Here is a 10,798-nt window from a genome sequence, read left to right as displayed (position 1 = left end):
CCGCGGGACTCGGTTGGGGATCAGTGCAGTAGTACTACCCTTGTACGGTGCTTGTGATGCCTCGACACCTTCCAACTTGGTGTGGGAGAGTAGCAGCAGCACGAGACGTGCGTGTTGGCGCGGTCATTCTCTCATCCAGCAGTGGATTGACCTGAGGACTGTTGGCGTCCCAAACCTGCTTGGAGAGTTGCCGCAGGTTTCCCTTCAAAAATATTCCTCCCTGGGTTCTTGATTGGTTTTATGTGCACATGGCTCAACACACGAGACCAGGCATCTGAATAATATATTTAACGTTTTTGTGCGGATTTAAATAATTTCCCGAGTGTTGACAATGTTTAATCTCCGTACAGGTCTTCTTGGATTAGATCGCGTAAATATGCAAATGTATCGTTAAACCTGCCACCGGCCGATTAGTAAGGTTTGTCACGTCAGAACATGCCAATTCGTTACTAGTACGGCACAAATCTGGCTGTCACCTGATGAAGCTAGGTGTAATTACTGGCGAAACGTCGTACTCAGATTGTAAATGTTGTGGCTTGGCTCTCCAACACTGATGTGCTGTACTAGTATACTACACAATACACTACACTATACAATACACTAGTGCTGTACTAGTAACGAATTGGCATGTTCAGTTTACGTGACAACCCTTACTAGTTGGCTGTGTCGGGTGGTGGCGGGTTTTATCGACACTTTTATATATTTACGCCATCTAACCCAAAACACTCTACTATGGATGATAGTGGTCGCGAAAGCCTACGTGTTAAACTGAATGTTTAATCTGCAATGCAGTAAATTGCCGATGTGTAGGGTATTCCACGCCACCAGACCTTAATGTTTACTGTTGTACGTAAACCGTTCTGGTGGTGTGGTTCGTTAAACTATCCTTTAGCCTTTGTCTACTGCGACCTATTCGATTTTGCCCAACCTCTTCGTGCTGAAAGCGTGCCATAGGTAATTGTAGACTTATGGGTGGCAATTGTTCTTATAAGGGCGAGTAAAATATAAACTTGAGTATTGTTTTGTTTGGGAAGTCTGTCGTAATGTGACCTTGGTGCGAAGCATCTGAGCGGATATAAAACGCTGCGTGTCCAGGAAAATGACGTTTTGTGTGGTCTTTGCTTTCGGCTCTCTTTCTCCGTTAGGCAAAGCGCACGAAGAAGGTTGGCATTGTGGGCAAGTATGGCACGCGGTACGGCGCGTCCCTGCGTAAGATGGTGAAGAAAATCTAGATCAGCCAGCACGCCAAGTACACGTGCTCCTTCTGCGGCAAGGTGAGGGGCGCCAACCCACGTGGCAATAGGGGCACGTCTGGGCGTTATCCGGTGGCTCGCGCTGGTTGGGTCAAGTTGTGAGTGCCAGCCTGCAAAGGTCAAGATTGCAATTGGGTGGTGGTCGTCACCGGCAATGGTTGCCTCAATAGGGTTTTTTTGCGAATAAAATTGGGCCTGGACTACTGTCCTTGCAGTTGCAGGGCAGAAAAAGCAGTCTCAGGTAGGACTGCCTCGACCCTTAAACCGACTACAATAACAGGTCATCGGCTAATAAAGCAAGACTTTAAAGGACCGATACAAAGTTAAACGTCGTTACCCCAAGGAGTGGCAGTGGCTGTTTCTGTCTGGATAAATGGGATATGGCTTCTTTCAATTTTAATTTCAGACGTTACACGTGACTAACCCAGGGTTTTGTCGCCTGTGTACACCGATCACTGTTCATTAAACACTCTTCTAGACATTCTCATTTGCTAGACACAACTCCCATCGCTTCCTCTGCCCTACCAATTTGCCGTGGTTGCTCATGATAAATGCACTACCAGTGAAGATTTCCATCCACAATTCCCATAAATTGCCCTCGTGTTGTCCTTAACAAATTGGGGTCCTCGTGCCTTAGTACACGCACACGTGTTGTGCTCACGCTTGTTAATCAGAATCAGAATCAGAAAGGGTTTTATTCGCCATGAAAGTTCACACCAACACGGAATTTACTTTGGCAGGATGGTGCATACATTCAACATACAGGAATCTAAAATCTTAAATAAGTTTTAAACAAGTCTTACTATAATAATAAGGGTTAAAAGTCTAACTAACACCAAGGGGCTGAAGTATATAAAATTGAATAAATATCGAATATAAAATAGCTTTAAGATATAATTTAAAAATAAAAAATACAAATAGGTTAACATAGTTAATATCGGCAAGGTTTAATTATGTAGATAAAATGTTAAAATCAGTGTAAGCCCTTGGCCTTGTTTAACAGGCCAGCAGCAGATGGGAAGAAACTGTTTTTATGGCGTGAGGTTTTGGTCCTGATGGACCGAAGCCTTCTGCCGGAGGGGAGTAGCTGAAACAGAGAGTGTCCAGGGTGGGAGGAATCGGCCATAATCTTTCTCGTTCGCCTCATGGTCCTTGTCGTGTGCAGGTCCTCGAGGGTTGGTAGATTGCAGGCAATTACCTTCTCAGCAGTGTGGATGATACGCTGCAGTCTGCTCTTGTCCTTGGCAGTGGCAGCAGCGTACCAGACGGTTATGGAGGAGGTGAGGATGGATTCAATGATCGCTGTATAGAATTGCACCATCATTGTCTTTGGCAGATTGAATTTCTTCAGCTGCCGTAGAAAGTACATCCTCTGTTGAGCTCTCTTGGTGAGGGAGCTGATGTTCAGTTCCCACTTGAGGTCCTGGGAGAGAATAGTGCCCAGGAAGCGGAAGGACTCTACAATTTTGACTGGGGAGTCTAACAAGGTGATGGGGGTGAGGGGGGCTGTATTCTTCCTGAAGTCCACAACCATCTCAACTGTCTTTAGAGCATTTAGCTCTAAGTTGTTCTGGCTACACCAGGTCACCAGGTTGTCAGCTTCCCACCTATAGTCAGACTCATCCCCACCGGAGATCAGCCCAATGAGGGTGGTGTCGTCCGCAAACTTCAAGAGTTTGACGGACAGATGATTGGAGGTGCAGCTGTTGGTATACAGGGAGAAGAGCAGTGGGTAAAGGACGCAGCCCTGAGGAGTTCCGGTGCTGATGGACCTGGAGTCAGAGATTTGTGTTCCCAGCTTAACGCACTGCTTCCTGTCAGACAGGAAGTCTGTGATCCATTTACAGGTGGTGTAGGGCACGTTCACCTGGAAGAGCTTGTCCTGAAGCAGGGCAGGGATGATGGTGTTCAAGGCAGAGCTGAAGTCCACAAACAGGATCCTGGCGTAGGATGCTGGGGCGTCCAGCTGCTGTAGGGTGAAGTGGAGGTCCATGTTAACTGCGTCGTCCACAGACCTGTTGGCTCTGTGGCAAACTGAAGGGGGTTCAGGAGAGGATCTGTGATGGCTTTGAGGTGTGCCAGTACCAGGCACTCAAAAGACTTCATTACCACAGATGTAAGGGCGACTGGTCTGTAATCATTTAGTCCTGTTGGCCTTAGCTTTTTGGGCACAGGGATGATGGTGGAGGACTTGAGACAGGCTGGTACATGGCATGTCTCCAGGGAGGTGTTAAATATGTTGGTGAACACTGGAGACAGCTGGTCAGCGCAGTGCCTGAGGGTGGCTGGAGAGACAGAGTCCGACTCGGCTGTTTTGCGTGGATTCTGCCTCTTGAAAAGTCTATTAACTTCTCCCTCCTGAAAGGAGAGAATCGTCTCTGTAGTATGGGTGGGGGGTGGGGCCTCTTGGGTGGGAAGGGGTGGTTCAGGACAGTCCAATTGTCTTTCAAATCTACAGTAGAACTCGTTCAGGTCGTTGGCTAGGCGGGAGTCATTAGTGGTGTGGGGGGCTCTGGGTTTGTAGTTGGTGATCTGCCTGAGTCCTCTCCAGACAGAAGCAGCGTCGCTAGTATAGAACTGGTGTTTTAGTCTCTCTGAGTACAGTCGTTTAGCCTCTCTCACCGCTTTGCTAAACCTGTTCTTCGACTCCTTGAATCTGTCTCTATCCCCACTCCTAAACGCTTCCTCCTTCTCCAACCTCAACCTTCTGAGCTTTGCTGAGAACCAGGGCTTATTGTTAAAGTTCACCCTGGTACGTGTTGGGATACAGCAGTCCTCACATAAGCTGATGTAGGACGTCACAGCCTCTGTGAGTTCATCCAGACTATTGGTAGCAGTCGTGAACATATCCCAGTCAGTACAGTCTAAGCACGCCCGCAAATCTTCCACAGCCTCACTGGTCCACTGTTTAGATGTCCTCAGCAGGTTTACAGAGTTTTAGTTTCTGCCTGTATGCAGGAATCAGGTGGACCATGGCATGGTCAGAGTGTCCTAGTGCTGTTCGGGGGACGGCGTGGTAGGCTCTACTGACTGTAGTGTAGCAGTGATCCAGAGTGTTCCCTTCTCTGGTTGGGCATTTAATGAATTGTATGTATTTGGGGAGTTCGTGGCTGAGATTACCTTTGTTAAAGTCGCCAAGTACGATAACCAACGAATCTGGATTTGCTTGCTCCACACTCAGAATCTGATCGGCGAGCATGCGTTGGGCCTCTTTAACCTGAGGACAAGGCGGCAAATAAACTCCGACCAAAATGAGCGACGCGAACTCGCGAGGCGAGTAAAACGGTTTACAGGTTATAAAAATTGATTCAAGGAGTGGAGAACAATGTTGCAGAATCACTGTGACATCTAAACACCAGCCACTGTTAATGTAAAAACAAATACCACCGCCTTTCGTCTTGCCGGAGAGTGCTATGTCACGATCCGATCTTACAAGATGGAATCCTGCTAGTTGTAGCGAAGTGTCCGGAATCAAATCACACAGCCATGTTTCCGTGAAGCACAAAACAGAAGCTGAAAGAAAGTCTTTGTTTTTTACCATCAGTAGCTGAAGTTCACCCATTTTGTTGTACAGCGAACGTACGTTGGAGAGGAAAAAGCTCGGAAGCACTGTTCGGATCCCGCGTCTGCGTAGCCGTACTAGAGCCCCCGACCGTTTACCCCTTGGGCAGCGTTTCGCTGCTTGAGCAAAGCCTAGCACGGCATTGACTAGAATGCCTACTAATTCTGCCACTGGAAGCAGAAAAGTAGGAATTAAATCCACAGGAGTTGTTTCCCTGATATTTAAAAGTTTGTCTCTTGTTAGAGAACTCCGAAAATCTTGGCAAAACACTGAATTGACAGACAAAACAAGACAAAACAGGGCGCACAGACCGGCTGAGGCTACCATCATCGGCGCCATCTTCGCACCAGCACGGGTGTGCTGAACAGCAGGACTCTCTCACCAGCACTGGTGTGTTGAACAGTAGGCTCCTCTCACCAGCACGGGAGTGGTGAACAGCAGGCCCCTCTCACCAACACGGGTGTGATGAACAGCAGGCCCCTCTCACCAGCACGGGTGTGATGAACAGTAGGCCTTTCTCACTAGCACGGGTGTGTTGAACAGCAGGCCCCTCTCACCAGCACGGGTGTGCTGAACAGCAGGCCCCTCTCACCAGCATGGGTATGTCGAACAGCAGGCCCCCCTCACCAGCACAAGTGTGCTGTACAGCAGGTCCCTCTCACCAGCACGGGTGTGTTGAACAGCAGGCCTTTCTCACCAACACGGGTGTGCTGAACAGCAGGCCTCTCTCACCAACACGGGTGTGATGAACAGCAGGCCCCTCTCACCAGCACGGGTGTGCTGAACAGTAGGCCCCTCAACACGGGTGTGCTGAACAGGAGGCCTCTCTCACCAGCACGGGTGTGCTGAACAGCAGGCCCCACATCAGCAGGCCTCTCTCACCAGCACAGGTGTGCTGAACAGCAGGCCCCTCTCACCAGCACGGGTGTGTTGAACAGCAGGCCCCTCTCAAGAAAAAACTGGACAAAACAGGGCGCACCAACCAGCCGAGGCTGCCATCATCGGCGTCGTGGTGACATCACCACCACTTAGTGGCGAATGGCGGTTGTTGTGTCACTGTGTGTGTGTACACTGTGTGTGTCACTGTGTGTGTACACTGTGTCACTGTGTGTGTCACTGTGTGTATATACACTGTGTGTGTACCCTGTGTGTGTACACTGTGTGTATACACTGTATGTGTGTACACTGTGTGTGTACCCTGTGTATACACTGTGTGTATACACTGTATGTGTGTACACTGTGTGTGTACAGTGTATACCCTGTGCATGTGTACAGTGTATACACTGTGTACAACGTGTGTGTACACTGCATATACACTGTGTGTACGCTATGTGTGTATACACTGTGTGTCACTGTGTGTGTATACACTGTGTGTGTCACTGTGTGTGTACACTGTCACTGTATGTGTGTACACTGTGTATACACTGTGTGTACACTGTGTGCATGTGTACACTGTGTGTACACTGTGTATACACTGTATGTGTGTACACTGTGTGTGTACAGTGTATACCCTGTGCATGTGTACAGTGTATACACTGTGTGTACATTGTGTGTGTACACTGTATGTGTACACTGTTTGTGTACACTGTTTGTGTCCGAACTCCCGGCAAGGCCATCTACTTAATGACGAGAGAAAATTCACACGAAATGTCCTTTTCAATGAAGTCTTCCAGATGTAAATTGATACAAGCTTTTAATGAGGAAATAAAATCATCTAACTCAAAACACAACACAATTCAAAGATGTTTCATTTTAAAACTTCAAAACGGAGCATGGGGTACTTGCGTGAATGCGTCCTTCGTGTGCAAATGTTGTGACTTTCCTGGCCTGAAGGCCGTCAATGTGTTGGACCATTATTGGTGCACAGCGTCTCAACAACAGCAGTGGGGTTTGCTCCAACCGATGGTTACGAACATCCAGACATGAATCAGCAAGGTGCATTTATAGTCCTAGTTAGACAAAATCTACGTCAGCACGTAAGACAAAACTACAATTCGTGTTTTAGAGAATGTACCTCCTCCTATACGTGTAACTTTCAAGTGGTATGCCTTGTGACTGATGCATAATCCGAGCGTGCTCCCTATTTCAAAGACAATGAGTTGCTCCAGAGGCAGACGCTTCGTGAAACACAAAAGTACCCTTTGACCTGTATCACAAGAACAACGGGTCTCAACTGAGTTCTCTGTACAGGTTACTTCCAAACACACACACACACTTTGTCCTAACTTCACTTATTCAATGTTTGACCCTCAGACAAAATGTTACATGTACGTGCACAATCAGACAAGTATTCATTCTAAATCATTGACGGGCATATTAACAACATTTAATTACTGCAGCGAAATTGACTGCATCACGTTACATCGTATTAACAAGTTATTTTACAAATACGCACCGTCTGCTTAACAGTGTATGTACAACGAACTATTGTTGCGTCATTCAAAACGAGTAGGCCGTTGCATGCTGGCGTCTGGGTCAAAATGTAGCAAATTCAAAACATTACACTACAAATAATAGATCACGGCACTTCAATGGCAACACAAGCAATCGTCATCAGGTGGGACAACCACAGCAGCAATAAGAAGAAACTTCTGGAGTAGGCGCCTACTACTTCAGCAGTTTCTCTTGCTGTGGTTGTCCCACCTGATGACGATTGTGCGTGTTGCGATCTAAACGCCGTGATCTGTTATGTTTCTACCCACGTGGTGACTTTACCGAAAGAACTCAAGAGTGTGGATTACTGCAGTCACGAAAGCTTCGAATCAAGATTGCCTACAAACTACACAACTGAGATGACGCATAAACCAACGCCCCCTACTGACAGGCTCTTGTCCACATGCAGGCCGGTGCAGGGTCACCACCTTGTACCACACAGGGGCAGCTGCTACTTGGGGATGTTCTTCGAGTGTCTGAAATGAGATACAAAACTCCGAGTTGCTGAGGCAATCTTGATTTGAAGTTTGTGACTGCAGGGATCCAAACTCATTGGTTCTTTCGGTAAAGTCACGTAGAGGCGATTAAGCAAGCACCATATAAATGCAATTGATAACATAGTGAATGCTTGGGGGCTTATTGGCTCTCGCTCCTGGTCAGAGATCTCCCCAAACCACAGGTCCACAAAGATGGTCCGCTCGCTCTTACTCTGCAGGTTGAACCTGGGAATTGAGTGTTCAACTTCGCATTCTTGTCATTAAAGGCCTGTGACAAAGGTGCATCTATTGTAGCGACATCGTCTCTGGCTTACACATCTACCGGGTCTCCACTTGACGTTGTATTGTCTAGGAGCAAGTCCAACCACACCTCCACTTCCACAAACTGCTGGGAGTTGCCTCGCTCTGCCTCACAGTCAGAATTCTCCTCCTGCTTCACGTTGCCTCCGTCGATGTGAAGGTCCCATTTTGGAGTTGAATATTCATCTTCACATTTTACCTTCACTTCTTCACTCTTCACCATCACTTCTTCACATTTCACCTTCACTTCTTCCCTCTTCATCATCACCTTTTCATATTTCACCTCGATAACTTTAAAAGTGTCCAAGCTGGGATTTTCTTCCGGTTCGTGTTTCATGAGGGATGGGCTCATGGTGGCACTTTGACTTTCACAAGCCGATTTCAGGCTCCACTCTTTGTGGATCTTCTGATGCTTTTGTGTTTTCTGGTGTACTTGAAGATGTTGTTGCTTTGAAAACGCTATCCCGCACGGAGTACACCTGAAGGGTTTCTCTCCTGTGTGTGTTCTCTGGTGTGTTACAAGAGTATATGAATGTGCAAACGTCTTCACGCACACACTGCACTTGAAGGGTTTCTCTCCTGTGTGTGTTCTCTGGTGTATTACAAGAGTAAATGAACGTGCAAACGCCTTCCCACACACACTGCACTTGAAGGGTTTCTCTCCCGTGTGTGTTCTCTGGTGTTCTACAAGAGTAAATGAACGTGCAAACGCCTTCCCACACACACTGCACTTGAAGGATTTCTCTCCTGTGTGAGTTCTCTCGTGCAGTGTGAAATTTCCAGTACGATCCGTGCTGTATGCATGCTGGTCGCATTGTTGCATTGTCGTACCGAGCTGCGCCGAGCGCCTTTGCTCCATCAGACCAATTCTGCAGAGGAAGCGTCAGAGGAAGCGTCAGCTGCAGACAGAAAAAAATAATATCCACACCATCTACACGACAGTATCGAGGCACAGAGGAATGCATATATAGTCACATGTGACTTACACGTCTATACTTATTCATATATTCAGAATGTAGTAAAAACGTTTCCCAAATTCATCACACGGGCTGTTATGGCACACAATGAGAGGGCAAATGCCTGGAAGCCCTCGTATCTTCAAAATTAATGTTCACCCAAAACTCCGAGCACACAATTTCGGCTGTCTGGCTACAAAAGGAATATTTATGAGAGCTAAATTCAGCTGACATAGCAAAGGGTGTTGAAAACAATACTATTTGTGTTAGGCAGAAATGCATAAATCAACGTTCAATCGCAACTTAGAGGTGTGAATCCAAGCTCAGATGTCCTTGAATGCTGGGATGAACAGTTTCGACTTCAGCTGAATGTGTGTGCTGTGTTAACTTCCTGTTTCCATTCTTATAAAGAGTTCCAGAGGAAAACAAAAGTACACTATTGTTACGCTATAACCTCCGTGTTCAATAGAGTTAATAGACTTTACTTCAAACACAAACTTGACACTGTCACACACTGGCAGTGGCGTGTCTAGAATCATGCTGGCCACCTTCATCTGCTCGGCATCAATGCTTTCTCACTCCACCAAGTAATTAATCGAGGATCAACGAAAACAGCCGAGGCTAACTGGAGTTTGCGTGTCTCTCTCCGTGGTGAGATGTTAACTACCTCACCTGGTGTACAGGTAGTCGTGGGTTCGATCCCGACCCTGACGCCTGCTGTATATTTGGAGTTTGCGCATCTCTCCGCTGAGTGTCTTTGACCGATAGACATTGACACACGTATTCTTGTTTCTTTCAGTAAAGTTACGTAGATAGAAAATAACAATAACAGATAATACAATTACATTAAATAAAGACCACTTGTGTTGCGATCAAAACGACGTGAGTTGTTTTTGCTTTATTTACAATTATTAATTATTTTTATGTTATTTTCATTTAATTTTCTATCTACGTGACTTTACCGAAAGAACCAAGAATATTAATTCCTGCAGTCACCAAAGTTTTAAGTCAAAACATTCACACACGTTGACAAAGCCTCACCTTGTGTTGTTATGGGCAGGTCGCTTCTGATAACAAGATCGGTATAGCAGCTCAAGCGGGCTTGGCCTGGTAACAAAAGAACGAAAATAAAAACTGCGTGAATATTTACAATAAAACAAAGTTACAAAGTGGCGAGCCGGGTGAAGACAAATTAAACTTAAGCGAGATAATTAAAGTGAATGCAATCAGGCGAGGGCAGGAGGCAAGGCCCCGCGTGGCTAGGCCCCGCGTTGTAAAGTTCCAACCTGGACATCGATTCCGATGCTCGCTGCTACTCAACTGACATCCCTACGAGAGAGAGAGGCTCTACCTTGGTAAACAACAACAACAACCACCACCACCACAACGATGAGAATTTCTCACCTCGGATTTCAGTGCAAGCGCGCACACGGCAGCTTCCTGTTGCCTCGCGACAGCAGTAAGTAGTATGACGTCACTTCCCTCCCAAGAGCGGCTCTCTAACTGAATAAATTATGTTAATGAAGCCGGCCCATATGTCGAGGGATGGGGGCGTGGGCGCTGAACCCGTCGCAATAAACTCGCGACGGCTTTAACGGACACATTATGTTAATGAGCCACCAGTCACTGGGCGTAGCTTTGCCCAAATAAGGATTGCCACTGGAACGATATCTGCAGTGACCCAGGCGGAGGTGACGTCACGCTCAAGAGCGCGGTGGACTGATGAATACCTTGGTGACATGACGTCACTAGCGAGGTAGACCTCCCACTGGCGTTTCACGCCGGAGGTAATGCAAA

The 10,798-nt window shown here is 47.0% G+C and overlaps 1 long non-coding RNA gene across 1 annotated transcript; it reads right to left on the bottom strand.

Moving 5' to 3' along the window:
• Window positions 1-6,499: 6,499 nt before the first annotated feature.
• LOC142908645 (uncharacterized) lies at window positions 6,500-10,454 on the bottom strand. Its single transcript, XR_012931894.1, has 3 exons — window positions 10,406-10,454; window positions 10,043-10,108; window positions 6,500-8,914 (listed from the first exon to the last, which is right to left on the bottom strand). It is a non-coding gene; the product is annotated as an uncharacterized LOC142908645 (long non-coding RNA).
• Window positions 10,455-10,798: the final 344 nt, after the last annotated feature.

Source organism: Petromyzon marinus, unplaced genomic scaffold, assembly GCF_048934315.1.
Source record: "Petromyzon marinus isolate PM22_M1 ecotype Great Lakes invasive population unplaced genomic scaffold, UKy_Petmar_22M1.pri1.0 PM_G_Scaffold_10, whole genome shotgun sequence".
NCBI lineage: Eukaryota > Metazoa > Chordata > Hyperoartia > Petromyzontiformes > Petromyzontidae > Petromyzon > Petromyzon marinus.
The sequence above is the reverse complement of the archived record's forward strand: the minus strand, read 5'-3'. Positions and strand labels throughout refer to the sequence as shown.